The 25,347-nt window shown below is 50.0% G+C and overlaps 1 protein-coding gene across 1 annotated transcript in view; it reads left to right on the top strand.

Annotated features, from left to right (window-relative positions):
- Positions 1-1,496: 1,496 nt before the first annotated feature.
- Positions 1,497-25,347, top strand: part of IP6K1 (inositol hexakisphosphate kinase 1) — a 40,418-nt gene continuing 16,567 nt past the window's right edge. Inside the window, exon 1 of the mRNA XM_082265757.1 lies at positions 1,497-1,635. The gene's annotated coding sequence lies outside the window, so the exon portion shown is untranslated. The remainder of the gene's footprint in view (positions 1,636-25,347) is intronic.

Raw genomic sequence — 25,347 nt, 5'->3', positions numbered from 1 at the left:
TAGAGAGGGGGTAAATGAGAGAGGAAGGGTGAGAGAGGCAGCTCTAGCAACCAGTGGCCAATAGATTCTCAGGTAGAGGGGGTGGCTTTTTTGCTGCCCCCCTGCAAAGTGCCGCCCTAGGCCTGGGCCTTGTTGGCCTAGGCCAAAATACAGCACTGTATACAGTAACAGTGCATATGTATAGCACTGATTACTGTAGTAATGTCACTGGTAACCCCAAATGTGTCAAAAATGTCAGTCAAGGGTCCGATCTGTCCGCCGCAATGTCGCAGTCCCGCAAAAAAAATTGCAAATCGCCGCCATCACTCGTTAAAAAAAAAAACACCAAAAATGACAAAAATCTTTCCCTTAGTTAGTAAACGCAATAACGTTTGCGCAAACCAATCAAAATATGCTTATTGTGATTTTTTTTTACCAAACATATGTAGCAGAAAACAAATTGGCCAAAAATTTTAAAAAATTTTGATTTTTACATTTTTTGGGGGGAATTTCATATAAAAAAATGTGAAATATATTGTTATTTTTTCAAAATTTTCGCTTTTTTTGTTTATAGCGCAAAAAGTAAAAATCGCACAGGTGATCAAATACCACCAAAAGAAAGCTCTGTTTGTGGGGAAAAAGGACGTAAATTTCGTTTGGGTACGGCGTCGCACGACTGCGCAATTGTCCGTTAAAGTTGCACAGCGCCGAATCGCAAAAAGTGGCCTGGACGTAAGACAGCAAAATCCTCCGGTGGTAAAGTGGTTAACACACCTGCTCCCCATTCACACCTGAGACCTTGTAACACTAATGAGTCACATGACACCAGGGAGGGAAAATGGCTAATTGGGCCCAGTTTGGACATTGTCACTTAGGGGTGTACTCACTTTTGTTGCCAGCGGTTTAGACATTAATGGCTGTGTGTTGAGTTATTTTGAGGGGACAGCAAATTTACACTGTTATACAAGCTGTACACTCACTACTTTACATTGTAGCAAAGTGTCATTTCTTCAGTGTTGTCACATGAAAAGATAGAATAAAATGTTTACAAAAATGTGAGGGGTGTACTTACTTTTGTGAAATACTGTATGTCAGAACTATATAAATGTATAATAATGGTGTGTGGGGGAGGGGGCATTAGAGTGTAAGCTCCTCTGGTACAGAGACTGGTGTGACTGGCTCAGTGATCTCTGTACAGCACTGCGGTATATGTCAGAGCTATACAAATGTATAATAATAATAATAATAATAGGATGATCAGTTCTCGTTGCGGCCGCCAGGTGGAGGCAGTGAGCGGCGCTCTGACGTTCTCGGGATTAGCGGACATCCCACGGTTTCTGCGCTCAGCCAATCGGGAAGCGGCAGGTCGCAGCGAATGACAGCAGCGGCAGGGGGCGGGGTTCGGAGAGGTGATGGACAGGACAGCCGTTGAATAGAAGAGGGGGCGGGTTCCTAGATCGGCTACTCATTGGTAAAAGCTTTGCGCGTTGCCATGACAGCGAGAGCTGGCGCCGCCTTATGCCCGGCTGGCGGCCATCTTGTTGTTGATGTGAAGCGGGCCGGAGCGGGTGAGAGGAGCCGGGTCCGGAGGAGACACCCGCGGGCAACCGCCCTCCCTATTCCCAGCTGGGAGCCGCGCCGGGGAGGCGGACTGAGGTGAGAGGAGGGCCGCCATACTGACTGCTTGTCACTGAGAGTGGGGGAGGGGACTGATGCACATGGAGGAGGGGTCATTGTAGGGGGAGGAGACTAAGATACATGGAGGAGGGGTCATATTTGGGGGAGGGGACTGATGCACATTGAGGAGGGGTCATGGGGGGGTGCAGGGATCTAGACACATGTGGGAGAGGTCACTAGAAGGGGGTGGAGACTGAGGCACATGCAGGAGGGGGAGGGGACTGATATAAATGGAGGAAGGGTCATTGGAGAGGGCGGGGACTGAGACACATGGGGTGGGGGGGGGTCGTCAGAGGAGGGGACAGACACGTCGGGGAGGGGACAGAGACACATGGGGTGGGGGGTCATCGGGGGAGGGAACAGAGACATTTAGAGGAGGGGTGGTCAGTGGGGGAGGGGATAGATGTGGAGGCGGGGTTGTCAGAGGGGACAGACCCGTGAAGGAGGGGTCATCGGAGGTGGAGGGGACAGAGACACGTGGAGGAGGGGTCGTGGGAGGGGACAGAGACACGCGGAGGAGGGGTCGTGGGAGGGGACAGAGACACGTGGAGGAGGGGTCGTGGGAGGGGACAGAGACACGCGGAGGAGGGGTCGTGGGAGGGGACAGAGACACGTGGAGGAGGGGTCGTGGGAGGGGACAGAGACACGCGGAGGAGGGGTCGTGGGAGGGGACAGAGACACGCGGAGGAGGGGTCGTGGGAGGGGACAGAGACACGCGGAGGAGGGGTCGTGGGAGGGGACAGAGACACGCGGAGGAGGGGTCGTGGGAGGGGAGAGACACGCAGAGGAGGGGTCGTGGGAGGGGACAGAGACACGCGGAGGAGGGGTCGTGGGAGGGGACAGAGACACGCGGAGGAGGGGTCGTGGGAGGGGACAGAGACACGCGGAGGAGGGGTCGTGGGAGGGGACAGAGACACGCGGAGGAGGGGTCGTGGAAGGGGACAGAGACACGCGGAGGAGGGGTCGTGGGAGGGGACAGAGACACGCGGAGGAGGGGTCGTGGGAGGGGACAGAGACACGCGGAGGAGGGGTCGTGGAAGGGGACAGAGACACACGCGGAGGAGGGGTCGTGGGAGGGGACAGAGACACGCGGAGGAGGGGTCGTGGGAGGGGACAGAGACACGCGGAGGAGGGGTCGTGGGAGGGGACAGAGACACGCGGAGGAGGGGTCGTGGGAGGGGACAGAGACACGCGGAGGAGGGGTCGTGGGAGGGGACAGAGACACGCGGAGGAGGGGTCGTGGGAGGGGAGAGACACGCGAAGGAGGGGTCGTGGGAGGGGAGAGACACGCGGAGGAGGGGTCGTGGGAGGGAAGAGACACGCGGAGGAGGGGTCGTGGGAGGGAAGAGACACGCGGAGGAGGGGTCGTGGGAGGGGACAGAGACACGCGGAGGAGGGGTCGTGGGAGGGGACAGAGACACACGCGGAGGAGGGGTCGTGGGAGGGGACAGAGACACGCGGAGGAGGGGTCGTGGGAGGGAAGAGACACGCGGAGGAGGGGTCGTGGGAGGGAAGAGACACGCGGAGGAGGGGTCGTGGGAGGGGACAGAGACACGCGGAGGAGGGGTCGTGGGAGGGGACAGAGACACGCGGAGGAGGGGTCGTGGGAGGGGACAGAGACACGCGGAGGAGGGGTCGTGGGAGGGGACAGAGACACGCGGAGGAGGGGTCGTGGGAGGGGACAGAGACACGCGGAGGAGGGGTCGTGGGAGGGGACAGAGACACGCGGAGGAGGGGTCGTGGGAGGGGACAGAGACACGCGGAGGAGGGGTCGTGGGAGGGGACAGAGACACGCGGAGGAGGGGTCGTGGGAGGGGACAGAGACACGCGGAGGAGGGGTCGTGGGAGGGGACAGAGACACGCGGAGGAGGGGTCGTGGGAGGGGACAGAGACACGCGGAGGAGGGGTCGTGGGAGGGGACAGAGACACGCGGAGGAGGGGTCGTGGGAGGGGAGAGACACGCGGAGGAGGGGTCGTGGGAGGGGAGAGACACGCGGAGGAGTGGTCGTGGGAGGGGACAGAGACACGCGGAGGAGGGGTCGTGGGAGGGGACAGAGACACGCGGAGGAGGGGTCGTGGGAGGGGAGAGACACGCGGAGGAGGGGTCGTGGGAGGGGAGAGACACGCGGAGGAGTGGTCGTGGGAGGGGACAGAGACACGCGGAGGAGTGGTCGTGGGAGGGGACAGAGACACGCGGAGGAGTGGTCGTGGGAGGGGACAGAGACACGCGGAGGAGGGGTCGTGGGAGGGGAGAGACACGCGGAGGAGGGGTCGTGGGAGGGGACAGAGCCACGTGGAGGAGGGGTCGTGGGAGGGGACAGAGCCACGTGGAGGAGGGGTCGTGGGAGGGGACAGAGACACGCGGAGGAGGGGTCGTGGGAGGGGACTGAGTCATGTGAAGGATGGAAGGGGGTTGGGGACATTCTATGTAGGAAGAGAATGATCTGGGGATGGTGGGTGGAGTGTGAGAGGGAAGTTGTCCAGGGAAGAATGTTATTTGAATTCTCTGTTGGTTTTCCTCCTCTTGTGGGGGGGTGGAAGAGTTGGTGTGTATAATGCTGTGAGCGGTCAGTGTATGGGGGGGGCAGTGTGTATGCTGTGAGTGGGCAGTGTGTATGCTGTGAGTGGTCAGTGTATTGGGGGGGGGCAGTGTGTATGCTGTGAGCGGTCAGTGTATGGGGGGGGCAGTGTGTATGCTGTGAGCGGTCAGTGTATGGGGGGGGCAGTGTGTATGCTGTGAGCGGTCAGTGTATGGAGGGGGGGGGGGGCAGTGTGTATGCTGTGAGCGGTCAGTGTATGGGGGGGGGTGTGTATGCTGTGAGCGGTCAGTGTATGGGGGGGGGGGGGTGTGTATGCTGTGACCGGTCAGTGTATTGGGGGGGGGGGCAGTGTGTATGCTGTGAGCGGTCAGTGTATGGGGGGGGGGCAGTGTGTATGCTGTGAGCGGTCAGTGTATGTGTGGGGGGGGGCAGTGTGTATGCTGTGAGCGGTCAGTGTATGGGGGGGGGCAGTGTGTATGCTGTGAGCGGTCAGTGTATGGGGGGGGGGAGCAGTGTGTATGCTGTGAGCGGTCAGTGTATGGGGGGGGGGGGGGTAGTGTGTACGCTGTGAGCGGTCAGTGTATGTGGGGGGGGCAGTGTGTATGCTGTGAGCGGTCAGTTTAGGGGGGGGTGGGCAGCGTGTATGCTGTGAGTGGTCAGTGTATTGGGGGGGGGGCAGTGTGTATGCTGTGAGCGGTCAGTGTATGGGGGGGGGGGCAGTGTGTATGCTGTGAGCGGTCAGTGTATGTGTGGGGGGGGGCAGTGTGTATGCTGTGAGCGGTCAGTGTATGGGGGGGGGCAGTGTGTATGCTGTGAGTGGTCAGTGTATGGGGGTGGGGGAGCAGTGTGTATGCTGTGAGCGGTCAGTGTATGGGGGGGGGAGCAGTGTGTATGCTGTGAGCGGTCAGTGTATGGGGGGGGGGGGAGTGTGTATGCTGTGAACGGTCAGTGTATTGGGGGGGGGGGGAGTGTGTATGCTGTTAACGGTCAGTGTATTGGGGGGGGGGCAGTGTGTATGCTGTGAGCGGTCAGTGTATGTGGGGGGGCAGTGTGTATGCTGTGAGCGGTCAGTGTATGGGGGGGGTAGTGTGTATGCTGTGAGCGGTCAGTGTATTGGGGTGGGGGGGCAGTGTGTATGCTGTGAGCGGTCAGTGTATGTGGGGGGGGCAGTGTGTATGCTGTGAGCGGTCAGTGTATGTGGGGGGGGGGGCAGTGTGTATGCTGTGAGCGGTCAGTGTATGGGGGGGGGGGTAGTGTGTATGCTGTGAGCGGTCAGTGTATGGGGGGGGGGTAGTGTGTATGCTGTGAGCGGTCAGTGTATGGGGGGGTAGTGTGTATGCTGTGAGCGGTCAGTGTATGGGGGGGGGGGGGTAGTGTGTATGCTGTGAGTGGTCAGTGTATTGGGGGGGGCAGTGTGTATGCTGTGAGCGGTCAGTGTATGGGGGGGTAGTGTGTATGCTGTGAGCGGTCAGTGTATTGGGGGGGGGCAGTGTGTATGCTGTGAGTGGTCAGTGTATTGGGGGGGGCAGTGTGTATGCTGTGAGTGGTCAGTGTATGGGGGGGGCAGTGTGTATGCTGTGAGTGGTCAGTGTATGTGGGGGGGGGCAGTGTGTATGCTGTGAGCGGTCAGTGTATGGGGGGGTAGTGTGTATGCTGTGAGCGGTCAGTGTATTGGGGGGGGGGGCAGTGTGTATGCTGTGAGTGGTCAGTGTATTGGGGGGGGCAGTGTGTATGCTGTGAGTGGTCAGTGTATGGGGGGGGCAGTGTGTATGCTGTGAGTGGTCAGTGTATGTGGGGGGGGGCAGTGTGTATGCTGTGAGCGGTCAGTGTATGGGGGGGGTAGGGTGTATGCTGTGAGCGGTCAGTGTATGGGGGGGGTAGGGTGTATGCTGTGAGCGGTCAGTGTATGGGGGGGCAGTGTGTATGCTGTGAGCGGTCAGTGTATGGGGGGGCAGTGTGTATGCTGTGAGCGGTCAGTGTATTGGGGGGGGGGCAGTGTGTATGCTGTGAGCGGTCAGTGTATGGGGGGGCAGTGTGTATGCTGTGAGCGGTCAGTGTATTGGGGGGGGGGGGGGCAGTGTGTATGCTGCAGTCGGTCTTCTAGTATCAGGGTTCAGTGGGGTTCCTCTCGGTCAGTGGCGCCCCCTCGTGGTGTGCTGATCTCTGTAGTCGGTGAATCTCTCGCCGTTCCCTCGTCTTCTGGACTCACTCTGACCCGGATTGTGCGGGAGAGTCCCAGATAATCCGGGACTTTCTCATCCCGGGAGGATTGTGTAGATGGGGTCACAGGACAGAGTCCGGCGGCTTTGTAGACTGTAATGATTTTATATCATCCTACAGAGATCCCCAAATCAGCAACATCCCTCACTGTCGGGTTTGTGGTGGCATGTCCCCGCCCCCATCCAGGACCTGTAATGGATCGGTTTATGTATGGGGGGATGGGTTATGCTGGGCTGAATTGCTGTATCTTCTGAGTCCCCAAACCCACTGTACCAGGAAGGTCATTAAAATTACTCAGAACCCCCAAACATGATGTAAGCAGGGACCCTGGAGAATAAAATGTAGGGTTTTATGATTTTTCAAAATCCTATTTGAAAATAAATAAATAAATAAATGCACCTTTTTAATGAATTTTAATGCAAAAAAAACACAATATATAACCCTTTTTTTTGTACAATATAAAAGATGTTACACTGAATAAATAGATACCTAACATGTCACACTTTAAAATTGCACGCACTCGTGAAATGGTACCAAACAATACTTAAAAATCTCCATAGGCGACATTTAAAAAAAGAAATTCAGGTTACCTCTTTAGATCTACAGAGGAGGTGGAGTGCTAGAATTATTTTTCTTGCTCTGAAATTTGTGGCGATCCCTCACATGCGGGGTGCGAAGTCATTTACTAACACGTGCGCAACTTGTTCGCTTTCGCTTGTGCACGGGAGCATGGAGGGATGGGGGTGCTTTAATTTTTTTGTTTTTAATCACTTTAACACCAAAAATTTTAACGGACAATTGCGCGGTCGGGGGGTGTTTTTTTTAGATTTTTTTTTTTTTTTTTTAACCACTTTAAGACTGGAAGGATTTTCCCCCTTAATGACCAGGCCATATTTTGTGATTCGGCACTGCATTACTTTAACGGACAATTGCGTGGTTGTGCGACGCTGTACCCAAATAAAATTGACGTCTTTTTTTTTTTTTCTCCCACAAATAGAGCTTTCTTTTGGTGGTATTTAATCACCTGTGCAATTTTATTATTTTTTTTTTTTTGCGCTATAAACCAAAAAAGAGCAACAATTCTGTAAAAGAAGAAAAATATTTTTCACATTCTGCTATATAACATTCCCAAAAAAAAAAAAAAAATCAAAAATCTAAAAATTTTTAACATTTTAGGCCGATTTGTTTTCTGCTACATATTTTTGGAAAAAAAAAAAATAGCAAAATAAGCGTATTTTGATTGGTTTGCACAAAAGTTATCACGTCTACTAACTACGGGAAAGATTTATCATTTTTATTGTTTTTTATTTTTACATTTTTTATTACTAGTAATGGCTGCGATCTGCCATTTATTTATATATATATATTTTTTTAGCGGGACTGCGACATTGCGGAGGACAGATCGGACCCCTGACATTTTTGACACTTTTGGGGGTACCAGTGACATGCCCCCCCATCCCTTCTAGATTGTTAGCTCTAAGGAGCAGGGCCCTCTAAATCCTCCTGTATTGAATTGTATTGTAACTGTATTGTCTTCCCTCATATTGTAAAGCGCTGCGCAAACTGTCGGCACTATATAAATCCTGTATAATAATAATTACTACAGTAATCAGTGCTAAAAATATGCACTGTTACTGTAATGATGACACTGGCAGGGAAGGGGTTAACCATATGGGTGATCAATGGGTTAAGTGTGAGCCTAGGGGAGTGATTCTAACTGTGGGGGGGGCGTGGCTTGTGAAATGACCATAGAGAAATGACCATAGAGACCTGTGATAGATATATATATATATATATATATATATATAGATATATATATATATATATATATATATATATATATATATATATATATATATATATATATATATATATATAGATATATATAGATATATATATATATATAGATATATATAGATATATATAGATAGAGAGAGAGATATATATATATATATATATATATATATATATATATATATATATATATATATATATATATATATAGAGATATAGAGAGAGATATATATATATATATATATATATATATATAGAGATATAGAGATATAGAGATATATATATATATATATATATATATATATATATATATATATATATATATATATATATATGAGATAGAGAGAGAGAGAGAGAGAGAGAGAGAGAGATATATATAGATATATATATATATATATATATAGAAGAATCACAGGAGCTCTAAGATTATTTCAGTGAGAAGGACGGTCGGCTGTGTTTACAACAGCTGACCGTTCTTCTCTCTCAGCTTGGAACGATTGCGGGTGTCAGGTGGCAATCGGAGCCGCCTGACCCGTGCATCGGAGTCCCCGCTGCCGAGTGGGGGCGGGGGTGCGCGCTCGCCACCGAGCGCGACCAACGTCGGTTTGCGCAGGAGAGCCACCCTGCCGCAGTAAATAGGTGGCGGGTGGTCGGGAAAGTTGTTTGTTTATTTATTTTATTTATTAATTTTTTTTTTCTCCTTTTTTTACAAGGAATATAAACATCCATTGTAATACAAGTAAGGATGACCGGTCCTCTTTATGGAGAGATCTGGGCTGTATAAGACCCCAAATCTCTCCTCCCACCTTTTTTTAAAGAAAAAGATCAAAAAATAAAATTAACTTCCATCCTAGACCGGAAGTGACGTCATGATATCACTCCGATCCTCCTAGATCAGTGATGGTGAACCTTGGCACCCCAGATGTTTTGGGACTACATTTCACATGATGAGCAACTACACTGCAGAGTGCATGAGCATCATGGGAAATGTAGTTCCCAAACATCTGGGGTGCCAAGGTTCACCATCACTATCCTAGATCATGGGTTCCCAAACTACGGTCCTACACATCCCATGAGGCATTGTAAAACTCTGACATTCACATACATGACTAGGCATGATGGGAATTGTTCCTGAACAACTGGAGGGCCATGGTTTGGGAATCCCTGTCCTAGATCATAGAGGTGATCAGAGATGATCTGGTCTCTGGTAATCTCTAGGGCCAGCCGCGCAAACCGTCAGATTGTTTCCCAGGCTTGTCGGTAAGAACGGTAAGCCCGAGAAACACCGGCCAGAAGGTGTCTACAGGTTACCTGTTTAGAGTTATAGAAGAGGTTTAGCAATATAATTATTGCTCTCGGTCAGACGTTCGCGGCGATACCTCACATAAATTGTGCAAACACCGTGTGTGTGACCTAGTTATGCGGTCGCTACTACACGCAGGGGTTCTTAAAATAAATGTAAACATTTTTTTTTTCTAATTAAAAAAATATATATAATGGTTACGCTGTCCCTTTTTTTTTTTTTTTTTTTTTTTGATCACTTTTATAACTTTGACAAGGAATGTACACAGGTCCTCTTTATGGAGAAATCTGGGGTCTAAAATCTCCTCTGCTCTTCAAAGCAAAAAAAAAAAAAAATCATGTTTACGCAGCCTGAGAATCAGAAGAGACGTTGACATTGCTCTGGTCCTCCAGGGGCATAGAGATGAGCGGTGCCCATCTAGCTATCGCTTATCTCTATGGAAAACCCCTGCTGACGCCGGATGGCTCACTGACGGAGGCTGGTGCGGGAGGGCTCACTGACGGAGGCTGGTGCGGGAGGGCTCACTGACGGAGGCTGGTGCGGGAGGGCTCACTGACGGAGGCTGGTGCGGGAGGGCTCACTGACGGAGGCTGGTGCGGGAGGGCTCACTGACGGAGGCTGGTGCGGGAGGGCTCACTGACGGAGGCTGGTGCGGGAGGGCTCCCTGACGGAGGCTGGTGCGGGAGGGCTCCCTGACGGAGGCTGGTGCGGGAGGGCTCCCTGACGGAGGCTGGTGCGGGAGGGCTCCCTGACGGAGGCTGGTGCGGGAGGGCTCACTGACGGAGGCTGGTGCGGGAGGGCTCACTGACGGAGGCTGGTGCGGGAGGGCTCACTGACGGAGGCTGGTGCGGGAGGGCTCACTGACGGAGGGTAGAGAGCTACTGGAGCTCAGATTGCTGAAAATGTAATGTTGGTTCTGATAGAAAGAGGTCCGAACACACAGAAAATCGCAGTTTGTTGTGTATGGGGCTGTGTAGCCGCAAAGCAGTCAGGGTACCCATGCTGACCCGTGTCCACAGCCAAACGCTTCTACAATGGGCACATGAACATCAGAACTGGACCAAGGAACGATGGAAGAAGGTGGCTGGGTCTGATGAACCACTTTTTTCTTCTATGGCACCAGGACGCTGTATGGGAAGAAAACAAGCCGGCGGAGGCAGTGTGATGCTCTGGACAATGTTCTGCTGGGAAGCCTTGGGTCGCACCATTTATGTGGATGTTAGAGAAAGAGAGCGTGATCTTCAGAGGACATGTTTTTTTCTTACACACAGCGGACTTCCTGTTTTATGATAGACAGGTTCTCAAGTTCTCCCCTTCCTGTGACTGATCACCGTAATACCCGGCTCTCATTTTCATAGCACACACAGGGACATTGTGACCTGTCTTGATGGTACGACAGTTCTCATGGTGAACTGTCTCGGTAATTGGCACAGATCCCGGTGAATGTTAGACGAGGCGGCTCCCTCTACCTGTAACCGGCACCAGGACACTGAATAATTCAGAGCGAACTCGGCTTCCTTTTTCCATCTGTATCCGACTGATGTGTTCACCTCTGGCAGAAGGTACACTGTGATGTACAGTATCTCACAAAAGTGAGTACACCCCTACTTATTTTTGTAGCTATTTTATTCTATATTTTCATGTGACAACACTGAAGAAATGACACTTTGCTACAATGTAAAGTAGTGAGTGTACAGCTTGTATAACAGTGTAAATTTGCTGTCCCCTCAAAAAAACTCAACACACAGCCATTAATGTGAAGTTCCTCCCATTTTTGGAACTTTAGATCTATGTAATCCCCTTTAAAATGGCTTTTACCAATGGAAACTTTTTTTTTTTTTTTTGCTAGTAAATACCTTAATTTCGGCTTTATTCCTCCTCACCTCACTTCCGGGTCCGATCGGCGATGACGTCATTCGGCGATTCGCAGTGTCTGCTGGGATGTATTCTATTCCAGAAATCTCGCAGTAGCTGAGCTGTAGTGAGCCGTGCCTGCCCCGCCTTCGCCCCGCCTCCTCTCATTGGTTGTATTGTATGAATGTATTAAGGCCGTTCTCTGCCCCGCCTCCTCTCTTTGAGTTGTATTGTATGAATACAACTCAATGAGAGGAGACGGGCAGAGGAGGCGGGGCAGAGGCGGGGCAGAGAACGGCCTTAATACATTCATACAATACAACCAATGAGAGGGGGCGGAGGCGGGGCAGAGAACAGCCTTAATACATTCATACAATACAACCAATGAGAGGAGGCGGGGCAGAGAACAGCCTTAATACATTCATACAATACAACCAATGAGAGGAGGCGGGGCGGAGGTGGGGCAGAGAACAGCCTTAATACATTCATACAATACAACCAATGAGAGGAGGCGGGGCAGAGAACAGCCTTAATACATTCATACAATACAACCAATGAGAGGAGGTGGGGCGGAGGCGGGGCAGAGAACAGCCTTAATACATTCATACAATACAACCAATGAGAGGAGGCGGGGCAGGCACGGCTCACTACAGCTCAGCTACTGCGAGATTTCTGGAATAGAATACATCCCAGCAGACACTGCGAATCGCCGAATGACGTCATCGCCGATCGGACCCGGAAGTGAGGAGAGGAGGAATAAAGCTGAAATTAAGGTATTTACTAGCAAAAAAAAAAAAAAAAGTTTCCATTGGTAAAAGCCGTTTTAAAGGGGATTACATACAGCTATGTATTCCAACCTATTAAAAATGGGTGGAACTCCGCTTTAATGTCTAAACCACCGGCAACAAAAGTGAGTACACCCCTAAGTGACAATGTCCAAATTGGGCCCAAAGTGTCAATATTTTGTGTGGCCACCATTATTTTCCAGCACTGCCTTAACCCTCTTGGGCATGGAGTTCACCAGAGATTCACAGTCCTCTTCCACTCCTCCATGATATCACGGAGCTGGTGGATGTTGGGAGACCTTGCGCTCCACCACCTTCCGTTTAAAGATGCTCAGTAGGGTTTAGGTCTGGAGACATGCTTGGCTACTCCATCACCTTTACCCTCAGCTTCTTTAGCAAGGCTAAACCGTTGTTCCAGACCAGAATCCTGTGTCTCTCACAACACGGAGAATATAACATTACTGTAGCAGGATTTGGAAAGTAGTGCAGCAGCAGCCGTCTTCTAAATGTCATTGCAGTTGCACCATACAGGGCAGGCCAGGGTTAATGGTAATGTAGGGAACTGGGTGGACACTCCAGGGAACTGCAGGTTAATAAGATGATCATGACAGTGTGTGACTGTGCTGTGGAACTTAGGCATAGGCAGAGAAATCGGGACTCACAGTGGTGGTAGAAGAATACAGCCAGACATCCTTCCCGCATATTAAGTCCGTCCTGCAGCTCTCCTGACCGAGCGGTGAGCGAGGCACAGCGAACCAATCACGTCGTGAGTAGCGGCACAGCGAACCAATCAGGTGTGCAGGCACGCCTGATTGGTTCCCTGTGCCGCTGCTCACAGCGCGCTGCTCACCGCTCAGTCAGGAAAGTTGCAGGATGGACTTAACATGTGAGACGGTCGGGCTGTATTCTTCTACCTTCCTTCACTGTGAGTCCCCAATATCGGCTGATCCGGCGATGTGACTATCGCCCACGCCACGATATTCGATGTTACATCGAATATCGTTCAGCCCTATGTCACATGAAAAGATAGAATAAAATATTTTACAAAATTGTACAAAATTTTTGTACTCTTTTCACCCTCCTACTATTGTACCCCAGTCTGTTCTTTTTATTATTCCCGCCCACACAGTATTCTACCAAAGCCCCCCTTCCACTAGTGTACCCCAACATCTCTCCGTATTCCTGCTATTGTATCCCAGTACCCCATTTGTCCTCTGTTTGGCCTCCTATCTTCCTCTGTTCCTTTTTCGTTGTACCTCAAACATCCTCATTCTGCTATTTGTACCCTTCAGTCTGCCCTACTATTGTACCCCAACATTCTTCATCCCACTATTGTACCTCCAGTCTTACCTCTGTCCCATAATTGTACCCCAAATCTCCCTGTGTCCCCCCCTTTTTTTTTTTTTCTTCTTTTTTTTTTGGACTCCTGTCAACCTCATACTAGTATTTTACCCCAATCGGTTTCTTTCTTATTCCCTTGAACACACAATTTTTTACCCCATTTCCCCTCCCCCTTGTTCCATTATTGTACCCCAACATCTCCCCCACTTCCTGCTATTGCATCACAGTCCCCCCCCCCCGTTGCATTTTTGTTGGTGCCCCAAACATCCTTAACCCACTAATATATACATCCAAGTTTCCCTCTACCCTACTATTGTACCCAGTTCCCCTCTCTAGCTATCTATTGTACCCCAGTCTTCATCCCACTATTGTACCTCCAATCTGTTTTCTGTCCCTCTCTTGGACCTGTGTCACTCTTTGGTTCCTCTGTTGTACCCCAGTCGTCTTCTGTCCCTATATTGTACCCCAAATTTCCTCATCCTAATGTTGTACCCTCAGTCTTCTTTTTATTCTTGTAGTGTACCCAAGTTACACCTCTGTCCCTCTGTTGTATTCCATTTCCCTCTCTGTCCTATGTAATACCCCAATCAACCTCATCCCACTATTGTGGCTCTAGTCTTCTCTCTGTCCCACTATTGTACCCCCAATCCCTTTCTGTCTCTTTATTGTACCCCCCAGGTTTCCTTCTTTCCCACTATTGTACCCCAATCCCTTTCTGTCTCTTTATTGTACCCCCAGTCTACCTTTTGTCCCACTATTGTACCCCAAATGCCTTTCTGACTCTTTATTGTACCCCCAGTTTTCTTTGTCCCAATATTGTGCTCCAGTCCCTTTCTGACCGTTTTTTTTTGTACCCCCAGTCTTCCTTTTGTCCCACTGTTATACTCCAATCCATTTCTTTCTCTATTGTACCCCAAGTTTTCTCTGTCACACTATTGTGCCACAATCCCTTTCTCTTTTTCGTACCCCCAGTTTTCCCTCTGTCCCACTATTGTACCCCAATCCCTTTCTGTCTCTTTATTGTACCCCCAGTCTTCCTTTTGTCCCATTATTGTACCCCCAATCCCTTTCTGTCCCTTTATTGTACCCCTAGTCCCTGCTCTGTTCCATCCACTCCAGTACACCTTTTCCTCTTCTGGTGCCCTTCCATGCTGAGATTCGTTTCCTATAAGTATTCATGTAATTGGTGGCTTGTAATTTGGTACTGTCGGTTTTGAGTCCTATACTCATAATACATTACTGGCCTGGTTCTATCATCTATATGAAATTTTAGAAGAGGACCAAGGTGGGTCACGGCTCCCCCCTGCTGTAGCAGAACTGCTCCCTGAATGCTGTTCTGGGATTTGTAGTTCCTCAGCAGATTGAGGTCTGCAGGTTCCCAGAGCCGTATGTATGCATTGTGCATACTGCCTTCCTCGTAGCACGGCTGCCTTTGCCACCCGGCTGCTGGTCACACGCAGTCTGCGTCATGTAAATATTGTTCTATTCTCTTTTGCGTTCGCTGTGGTGAGAAGTTCAGTCATGTGACCACAGGGCAAAGAAAACATTCCCAGCTGTTCTGCTGATAAGGCGCTCTGTCAGCAATGCGTACAATAGTCTCCTGCAGTGCGGTCAGCACAGGGTTAAACCTCCTTCCTCTTGGAGGGGTTTGCTGTTGTGCGCCATCACACCATTTTCCTCTGGGCTGCTTTCTCTGCCGCCGTCTCCTTGTATCTGTGCCAGCGTGATTCATTTTGTCCTTTTTAGTAGTCAACTGGGCAACCACTACTGACCTTTATGAAAAGGCTGGCTGCCTGGCTATATCATGCCTATCCTCTGGCTTCAATCTTTTCTGAGCCTCTGAAAAAGAGCAAGTACACCTTCACTTTCTGCATGCTAGTTCCAGGTCAGTGAGTCCGAAGAGATAGAAACCAGAGGATCAACATGGCGGTTATAAGTTCTATTCGAATGTGACTGTACTGAAACACACCAGCTATGGCACCCCTATGGTATCAAGCTATATGGCTAAAATCCCGGGGGGTTCATCAGTCAGGGAGTTAGAGATGCTTGTCAGCTGTTGGGTGATTAATCCGGGGTTTGTTGTGGGAAATAATAAAAATGGCGGTGCAGGTTGAGCGGTTTGAGCGCATGTAGTGATGGGTTTGGTGTGTAGCTGTTTTGGGTGGTCACAGGTCTGGCATGGCAGGTTGTGGGTGGTATGCACTTTGGGTAATCACGGGTCAGGTGATGTAGAATTGGGGTTCCATGTACAGCTGGTTAAGGTGGTTAGTGTTTTGGCAGTGCGGGTTAGGGGTGGCATGCAGTTGATGTGGGTAGTTGCGGGTCTGGTGGCACAGATCGAGGGGATAAATGCACAGTTGGTCATGATAAGGTGGGGCAGATAGGGCGACAGGGTTGTTATACAACTGGTTTAGGTGGTCACTGGTCAGATGGTGCAGATTAGAGGGTCGATGTAAAGCTGGTTCGGATGGTCCCTGGTCAGATGGTATAAATGGGGGGTTCAGTGTACATCTGATTTTGATGGTCACTGGTCAGATGGTACAGATTGGGAGGTTGGTGTACAGCTGGTTCAGGTTTGGGCTTGATGTATAGTTGGTAGGGGTGCTCATGCTTCTGGAGGTACAGTTTTGGGGGGGGGGGGGGGGGTTAGTGTACAGTTGAAAGGGGTGGTCATGGGTTGTGAGGTACAAATTGGGGGTGGAAGGGGGGGTTGGCATACAGTTGGTAGGGGTGCTCATGGGTAAGGAGATACAGTTTGCGGCAGTCGGGTTACAGTTGGCAGGGGTGCTCATGGGTCTAGAGGTACAGATTGGGGGGGAGGTCTGTGTACAGCTGGTTCAAGTGGTCACTGGTCAGATGGTACGGATTGGGGGGTTGGTGTACAGTTGGTAGGAATGCTCATGGGTCTGGAGGTACAGATTGGGGGGTCAGTGTAGTTGATAGGAATGATCAAGGTTCTGGAGGTACAGATTGGGGGGATTGGTGTGCAGTTGGTAGGAGTGGCCATGGGTCTGGAGGTACAGATGGGGGGGGGGGGTGTCGATGTACAGTTGGTAGTGATGGTCATGGTTCAGTAGGTACAGATTGGGGGATCGGTGTAAAGTTGGTAGGGATGGTCAAGGTTTAGGAGGTACAGATTGGGGGGGTTGGTGTACAGTTGATAGGGAGGGTTAAGATTCTGGAGGTACAGATTAGGGGGGTCAGTGTACAGTTCGTTGGGATGACCAAGGTTCTGGAGGTACAGATTGGGGGGGGGGGGGGGGTTGGTAGGGATGGTCAAGTTTCTGGAGGTACAGATTGGGGGGTTGGTGTACAGTTGGTAGGGATGGTCAGGTTTCTGGAGATACAGATTGGGGGGGAAGGGTTCAGTGTACAGTTGGTAGGGATGGTCACGGTTCTGGAGGTACAGATTGGGGGTTTGGTAGGGATGGTCAAGTTTCTGGAGGTACAGAACTGGGGAGGGGGGGGGGGGCAGTGTCAGTGTACAGTTGATAGGGATGGTCAGGTTTCTGGAGGTACAGATTGGGGGGTTGGTGTACAGTTGGTAGGGATGGTCATGGTTTTGGAGGTACAGATTAGGGGGTTGGTGTACAGTTGGTAGGGATAGTCATGGTTCTGGAGTTACAGATTGGGGGGTCGGTGTACAGTTGGTAGGGATGGTCATGGTTCTGGAGTTACAGATTGGGGGGTTGGTGTACAGTTGGTAGGGATGGTCATGGTTCTGGAGTTACAGATTGGGGGGTCGGTGTACAGTTGGTAGGGATGGTCATGGTTCTGGAGGTACAGATTGGGGGGTTGGTGTACAGTTGGTAGGGATAGTCATGGTTCTGGAGTTACAGATTGGGGGGTCGGTGTACAGTTGGTAGGGATAGTCATGGTTCTGGAGTTACAGATTGGGGGGTCGGTGTACAGTTGGTAGGGATGGTTATGGTTCTGGAGTTACAGATTGGGGGGTCGGTGTACAGTTGGTAGGGATGCTCATGGTTCTGGAGGTACAGATTGGGGGGGTTGGTGTACAGTTGGTAGGGATGGTCATGGTTCTGGAGGTACAGATTGGGGGGTCGGTGTAGGGATGGTTATTTTTCTGGAGTTACAGATTGGGGGGTCGGTGTACAGTTGGTAGGGATGGTTATGGTTCTGGAGTTACAGATTGGGGGGTCGGTGTACAGTTGGTAGGGATGCTCATGGTTCTGGAGGTACAGATTGGGGGGGTTGGTGTACAGTTGGTAGGGATGGTCATGGTTCTGGAGGTACAGATTGGGGGGTCGGTGTACAGTTGGTAGGGATGGTTATGGTTCTGGAGTTACAGATTGGGGGGTCGGTGTACAGTTGGTAGGGATGGTCATGGTTCTGGAGGTACAGATTGGGGGGTTGGTGTACAGTTGGTAGGGATGGTCATGGTTCTGGAGGTACAGATTGGGGGGTTGGTGTACAGTTGGTAGGGATGGTCATGGTTCTGGAGGTACAGATTGGGGGGTTGGTGTACAGTTGGTAGGGATGGTTATGGTTCTGGAGTTACAGATTGGGGGGTCGGTGTACAGTTGGTAGGGATGGTTATGGTTCTGGAGTTACAGATTGGGGGGTCGGTGTACAGTTGGTAGGGATGGTTATGGTTCTGGAGTTACAGATTGGGGGGTCGGTGTACAGTTGGTAGGGATGGTCATGGTTCTGGAAGTACAGATTGGGGTGGGGGGGTGAACAGTTGGTAGGGATGGTCATGGTTCTGGAGGTACAGATTGGGAGGTTGGTGTACAGTTGGTAGGGATGCTCATGGTTCTGGAGGTACAGATTGGGGGGTCGGTGTACAGTTGGTAGGGATGCTCATGGTTCTGAAGGTACAGATTGGGGGGGTTGGTGTACAGTTGGTAGGGATGCTCATGGTTCTGGAGGTACAGATTAGGGGGTCGGTGTACAGTTGGTAGGTGTGGCCATGGGTCAGATGGTACAGATTTGTTCTGCAGCATATGCACTCTCTGTACATGGTGAGGGTCGTAGCACCGGATGCTTCCTGGTCTCCCATAGTTGCTGAAAGATGTTTTGGGTCTCCCAGAAGCTGAACGTTTCCTGCCCAAGTAACAGACAGGAAAGTGTGGTCTGTCTGTGTAATGATCTCCTGGTTATACATTGTACTGTGTCCGGAGACCAGCGGGCTCATTTCATTCATCTCCCGGCTGGGATCGATGATATAAAATATTCGTTCTGTGTATTCCTTCCTATTGTGTCCGGGGAATCTCTGGTCCTGTGTGTGGACGGTGGGTGATGGGCGGACTGTGGTGGTGAAGGGCGACTGTTTTATCAGCGGCCTATTATTAGATCCTCCATGTGCTGCGCTCCCTGTGTGTTCTCACCACCGTCTAATAAATGTGTACATACCCCGGCCTGCTATTACACAGAGGTCACAGAGAATGAGGCCTCGCTGTACACATTGACGGCTGCTCTCCTACCCTGCATTTACCCCCTGGCAACGGGGCGCCATTGATACCCCCTGGCAACGGGGCGCCATTGATACCCCCTGGCAACGGGGCGCCATTCCTGCGATGCCCCTGGCAACGGGGCGCCAGTCCTGTGATGCCCCTGGCAACGTAAAGATTTTTTATATATATATATATATATATATATATATATATATATATATGTATATATTGTGTGAGTATAGTCAATTTAAACTCCTGGGATATTGATCTGGTCAGTTAAAGAGGTTGTAAACCACAAAATTTTTTTTTCTTTTTGCAACCTGCAAGAGAAACACATAATGAGCTAGTATGCATCGCATGCTAGCTCATTATAAAATACTTACCTTAGAACGAGCCCCCGCCATGCTGTCCGCTTACCAGTATGACGGGCGACATGTCCAGTCGCTCGTCTTCCGGGATCGCGGCATCCGGCCATCTGATTGGCCGGAGCCGCGGTGACGTCACTCCTGCGCGCGGGAACCGACGGTCACGGAGCTCTGAAGGAACGCAACGAGCGGCCGTTCCTTCAGAGCGCATGCGCCCGTGACGTCACTGGCTGCATGTAAGGTAAATATCTCCTAAACGGTGCATGTTTAGGAGATATTTACACTACCTACAGGTAAGCCTTATCATAGGATCACCTATAGGTAAAATGTCTGAGGAGGGTTTACTTCCTCTTTAAGTAGTGGAGGGTGTTGGTTATCAGTTTTAGCTGCTTTGGTGTTAATGAAATTAACAGGTGCACTAGATTGGCAACAATGAGACAACCTCATATTTTCTGACTGTTTGTCATTAGTTTTGCATTTGGCTAGGGTCAGTGTCACTACTGGTAGGATGAGGAGATACCTGGACCCTATAGAGGTTGCACAGGCAGTCCAACTCCTCCAGGATGGCACATTAATACGTGTCATTGCCAGAAGGTTTGCTGTGTCTCCCAGCACAGTCTCAAGAGCATGGAGGAGATTCCAGGAGACAGGCAGTTACTCTGGGAGAGCTGGACACGGCCATAGAAGGTCCTTAACCCATCAGTAGGACCGGTATCTGCTCCTTTGTGCAAGGAGGAAAAGGATGAGCTCTGCCAGAGCCCTACAAAATCACCTCCAGCAGGACACTGGTGTGAATGTCTCTGACCAAACAATCAGAAACAGACTTCATGAGGGTGGCCTGAGGGCCCGACGTCCTCTAGTGGGCGCTGTGCTCACTGCCTGGCATCGTGGAGCTTGATTGGCATTTGCCATTGAACACCAGAATTGGCAGGTCCACCACTGGCGCCCTGTGCTTTTCACAGATGGGAGCAGGTTCACCCTGAGCACATGTGACAGACGGGAAATGGTCTGGAGAAGCCGTGGAGAACGTTATGCTGCCTGTAACATCGTTCAGCATGAGCGGTTGGGTGGTGGGTCAGTGATGGTCTGGGGAGGCAAATCCATGGAGGGACGCACAGAGCTCTACAGGCTAGACAATAGCACCCTGACTGCCATCATCGGGATGAAATCCTTGGACCCATTGTCAGACCCTCTGCTGGTGCAGGGAGTCCTGGGTTCCTCCTGGTACACGACAATGCCCGGCCCCATGTGGTGAGAGTATGCAGCCAGTTCCTGGAGGATGAAGGACTTAATACCATTGAATGGCCCCCACGTTCGCCTGACATAAATCCAATAGAACACCTCTGGGACATTATGTTTTGGTCCATCCGACGCTCCCAGGTTGCCCCTCAGTCTCTTCAGGAGCTCAGTGATGCCCTTGTCCAGATCTGGGAGGAAATATCCCAGGACACCATCTGTCTTCTCATTCGGAGAATGCCCCGACGTTGTCAGGCATGCATACAAGCACGTGGGGGCCATAAACTACTGAGGACCATTCATTTTGCTGAAATTCCTTTGCAGCAACTCAGAACTAGCCTGCTGTATAATTTTTTTCACTTTTGATTTTTGGGGTGTTTTTGAATATTAGCCCTCTGTAGGATCATAATTTTAATTTCCATCAAACGATGTGGCATCCTTTCCTTCCTAACACATTACCCAGTCCATACCATTATAGATCCTAACACATTACCCAGTCCATACCAGTATAGATCCTAACACATTACCCAGTCCATATCAGTATAGATCCTAACACATTACCCAGTCCATACCAGTATAGATCCTAACACATTACCCAGACCATATCAGTATAGATCCTAACACATTACCCAGACCATACCAGTATAGATCCCAACACATTACCCAGTCCATACCAGTATAGATCCCAACACATTACCCAGTCCATACCAGTATAGATCCCAACACATTACCCAGTCCATACCAGTATAGATCCCAACACATTACCCAGTCCATACCAGTATAGATCCCAACACATTACCCAGTCCATACCAGTATAGATCCCAACACATTACCCAGTCCATACCAGTATAGATCCCAACACATTACCCAGTCCATACCAGTATAGATCCTAACACATCACCCAGTCCATACCAGTATAGATATCCAGTATGATATTTTTCCTAATTTAAAACGCATCAGATCTCAAAGTGTTCCTTTTCATTTTTTTTTGAGGTGTGTGTTTATTTTTATATATGATATATATGTTATCAGTGGTGTGTATTCCCCAGTGTACAGTGACTGTGATATTATCACATAAGAGCCATCAGCTGCGATGAGATTAAACGCGATCCAGATGCAGGTCAGCACCGATCAGACGGCGAGCAGCCGACAGAGGTCATCCTGTCTGATGTGGAGGTCGCCGGCGTCTCTCCGCAGCTCACAGGGAAGGATGGATGGGTTCCTCTCCAGTGAGTCTGATGGTGCGGGGGAGGGTGGGCAGCCAGTGTACCTAGAGAACTACAACTCCCAGAATGGGAAGAGGCAGGTTATTAATGAATGTATTGACAGGAGTGGTGCATGCTGCGAGTGGCCCTCTTTATTACCTGACGTCATTGGCTGTCACTAGGAGTCTTGATCGACCCTTGATTGGAACATTTAAAGTACAGTAGTATTAAACCCAAAAGCAAGCATTTTATTATATTGCAGCATATGGCTGCATTCGTTTTCTTTTTTGTAGACTCTTCTATTTTCACCTTGTGATCCAGCCGGTAAATCTGTGTATCAGTTAGAGATGAGACAAGCCATTTAACACTGGGTTGCTTACAATGATCAGCTTTTTTTTTTTTTTGTAAAACCTTTATCCCAAAAGGAAAAAACTGTTTGCTGTAACTGATAAAGTGTGAGCTGGAGTTTGGCTTCAATTTATTGGTGTATCTAAATCTGCTAGTCCATCTAACACTCCCACCACCCCCCCCCCCCCAGACTGACAATGCTGCTTTCCAAAGATGTCCCCTGTGCTCCTTCATCCAGAACAAATTAGTGCATTTGGAGGGCGGGGCCAGACCTAAAGAGAGAGGGCTGAAGTTCCTTTCTAACAAATTCCATGGTCGTACCGCGTCCATGGTCTCGGGCCATCTCTCGTGCCGCGTCCTTGGTCTCGGGCCATCTCTCGTGCCGCGTCCTTGGTCTCGGGCCATCTCTCGTGCCGCGTCCTTGGTCTCGGGCCATCTCTCGTGCCGCGTCCTTGGTCTCGGGCCATCTCTCGTGCCGCGTCCTTGGTCTCGGGCCATCTCTCGTGCCGCGTCCTTGGTCTCGGGCCATCTCTCGTGCCGCGTCCTTGGTCTCGGGCCATCTCTTGTGCCGGGTCCTTGGGTCTCGGGCCATCTCTTGTGCCGCGTCCTTGGGTCTCGGGCCATCTCTTGTGCCGCGTCCTTGGGTCTCGGGCCATCTCTTGTGCCGCGGGGGGCCATCTCTCGGGGCCGCATCCCAGGGTCTCGGGGGGCCATCTCTCGGGGCCGCGTCCCAGGGTCTCGGGGGGCCATCTCTCGGGGCCGCGTCCCAGGGTCTCAGGCCATCTCACACACACACACACACACACACACACACACACACACACACAATTTCATTTTTTTTTTTTGTCTCTAGAAGGCTGGCTTCTTCCAGCCGCGAAGGGTTGTCATTGTCCAGGTCTTGAGTCTCAGGATGGTCCCCGGCCTGTGGTCACATGCTGATATCGGCCAGCTATGTTCTGGAAAGATGTCACAATTTCGGGTTGTAAATGCCAGTATGCAGCCTTATCGCTTGGCTATCCCTCTTCTCCGAGATTTCTATAAATAGATTCGGAGTAATCTCTGTGAGCCGGGAGAAGAGACTGCGTCCTAAATTTACCCTCCTGGAGGAACTGCCAAAAACTTCCTCCTAAATACGGATCTCCAGATCTAGAAGGATCTCATGTCTGATCGGTTTCTTGGAGAGTGTATTTTGTTCCTGTTTGATGGATGGTGCAGGAATAATCACTTGTATTTTGGGATGCAATTAATTGTTGTGGTGTTTGATATTGTCACATATCTCTAATGCATGACTGCCTCCTAAAGCATGTCCCCAGTCTCCAACAACTGCTATAGCATATTTGTTCTCTAAAAGTCTTCTGAAGCCGGTCCCCACCCAGTCTCTGGCCGTCTCTGGCACCAGGTCCCCAGTCTCTGGCCGTCTCTGGCACCAGGTCCCCAGTCTCTGGCCGTCTCTGGCACCAGGTCCCCAGTCTCTGGCCGTCTCTGGCACCAGGTCCCCAATCTCTGGCCGTCTCTGGCACCAGGTCCCCAGTCTCTGGCCGTCTCTGGCACCAGGTCCCCAGTCTCTGGCCGTCTCTGGCACCAGGTGCCCAGTCTCTGGCCGTCTCTGGCACCAGGTGCCCAGTCTCTGGCCGTCTCTGGCACCAGGTGCCCAGTCTCTGGCCGTCTCTGGCACCAGGTCCCCAGGTCTCGCACGCGCCGCCGGAGCCCCGCTCCCGCTGCGATTATACACATCAAGAGCCAGATCAATGGGAGGAGCGTGCTCGATCGCCGCCAGCCTCCCGCACTCTTCGGGGAAACTGACAGGAGAGCCCCCTGCCTATGTAAACAAAGCAGGCGGCTCTTCTGTCACACAGGCACACTGAGATTGTGTGTGTTCAGCTGAGCTGAATCACCGATCTCTGTGCCTTTTCACAGATCCCTCCATCCCCCCCACAGTTAGCAAGCACATTTAGGCTTACATTTAACCCCTTCCCTGCCATTGTCATTTATACAGTAACAGTGCATATTATTTAGGGGTCCGATCTGTCTGCCGCAATATCACAGTCCCACTAAAAATCGCAGATCGCCGCCATTCCTAATAAAAAAAAAAAAAAAAGTCCAAAAATCTATCCTGTAGTTTGTAAACGCTATAACTTTTGCGCAAACCAATTAATATACGCTTTTTTTGGGATTTTTTTTTTACCAGAAATATGTAGCAGAATACAAATTGGCCTAAACTGATGAAAAAAATTTGATTACATTTTTATTTATTGGTAATGTTTTATAGCAGAGAGTAAAAAAATATATATTTTTTTTTTTCAAAATTGTCCCCCTTTTTTTTGTTTATAGCGCAAAATGTAAAAAAAAAAAAAGCAGAGGTGATCAAATACCACCAAAAGAAAGCTCTGTTTTGTGGGGAAAAAATGACATCAATTTTATTTGGGTACAGCTTCGCACGTCCGTGAAATAGTTAAAAGTAACGCAGTGCCGAATCGCAAAAATATGGCCTGGTCATTAAAGGGGTAAAACCTTCCAGGGCTAAAGTGGTTAAAGAGTACAAATAACAAATGCTGAAGTCCATGTGCTAAAAATAGATACGTGTAAGTGGATACTACAAATGCACAATATAAACAGTTGATATACAAAGATACGGAGATAAAGCTGAAACAAATGAAAATAAACCTATACAAACTCAAGTAAAAAAAGTGGCTGAATGTATTAAACATCAAAGTGAGTCCGTATGAAAAACGTGAAAGAATAGAAACCGTCCAATGCACATCCAATAGATGCATGTAAATCCCTTCACCCAAAGAAGAATGTGACTGGTGCCTGACAGATCCTAAAGGTGACACCTCCTATGTACTGACCTCTCACCTTATAGCTGTACGGTTACAGCGTAAATAGATAACTTTCACTTTAAATTCTTCTCACTGCTTTCCGAGGAAGTCCTGTTGTGGACCCAGCTGATGGTAGACTGTGAGACGGGATACCCATCCCCTTATAAGATGGTCTGTCGGGCTCTCCCCATCTATCCTTCGTAGGGTAATAGATATAGAATAGAAAAGCTCCCAATAGTGTAAAACTTAGACAATTTTATTGGAATTAAATACAGCTGAAACACTCACATTTCACATGGTAGTATAGAGTACATCATCCGCAAAACATTTCTGGTATGCCTATCGCATGGTCCCGACGCGTGACATCATGTCCACATGACTTCATCAGGGGATGTCGATAGGCTAAAAAAAGTATGTCCTTTTTTATAAAGCAGAATGGGTGTGTGAAGTGGTGGCCATTTCTTTGT

The sequence above is a fragment of the Pelophylax lessonae genome, assembly GCF_965119305.1.
Source record: "Pelophylax lessonae genome assembly, chromosome: 8".
Taxonomy (NCBI): domain Eukaryota; kingdom Metazoa; phylum Chordata; class Amphibia; order Anura; family Ranidae; genus Pelophylax; species Pelophylax lessonae.
This window is presented reverse-complemented; position numbering and strand designations above follow the sequence as displayed.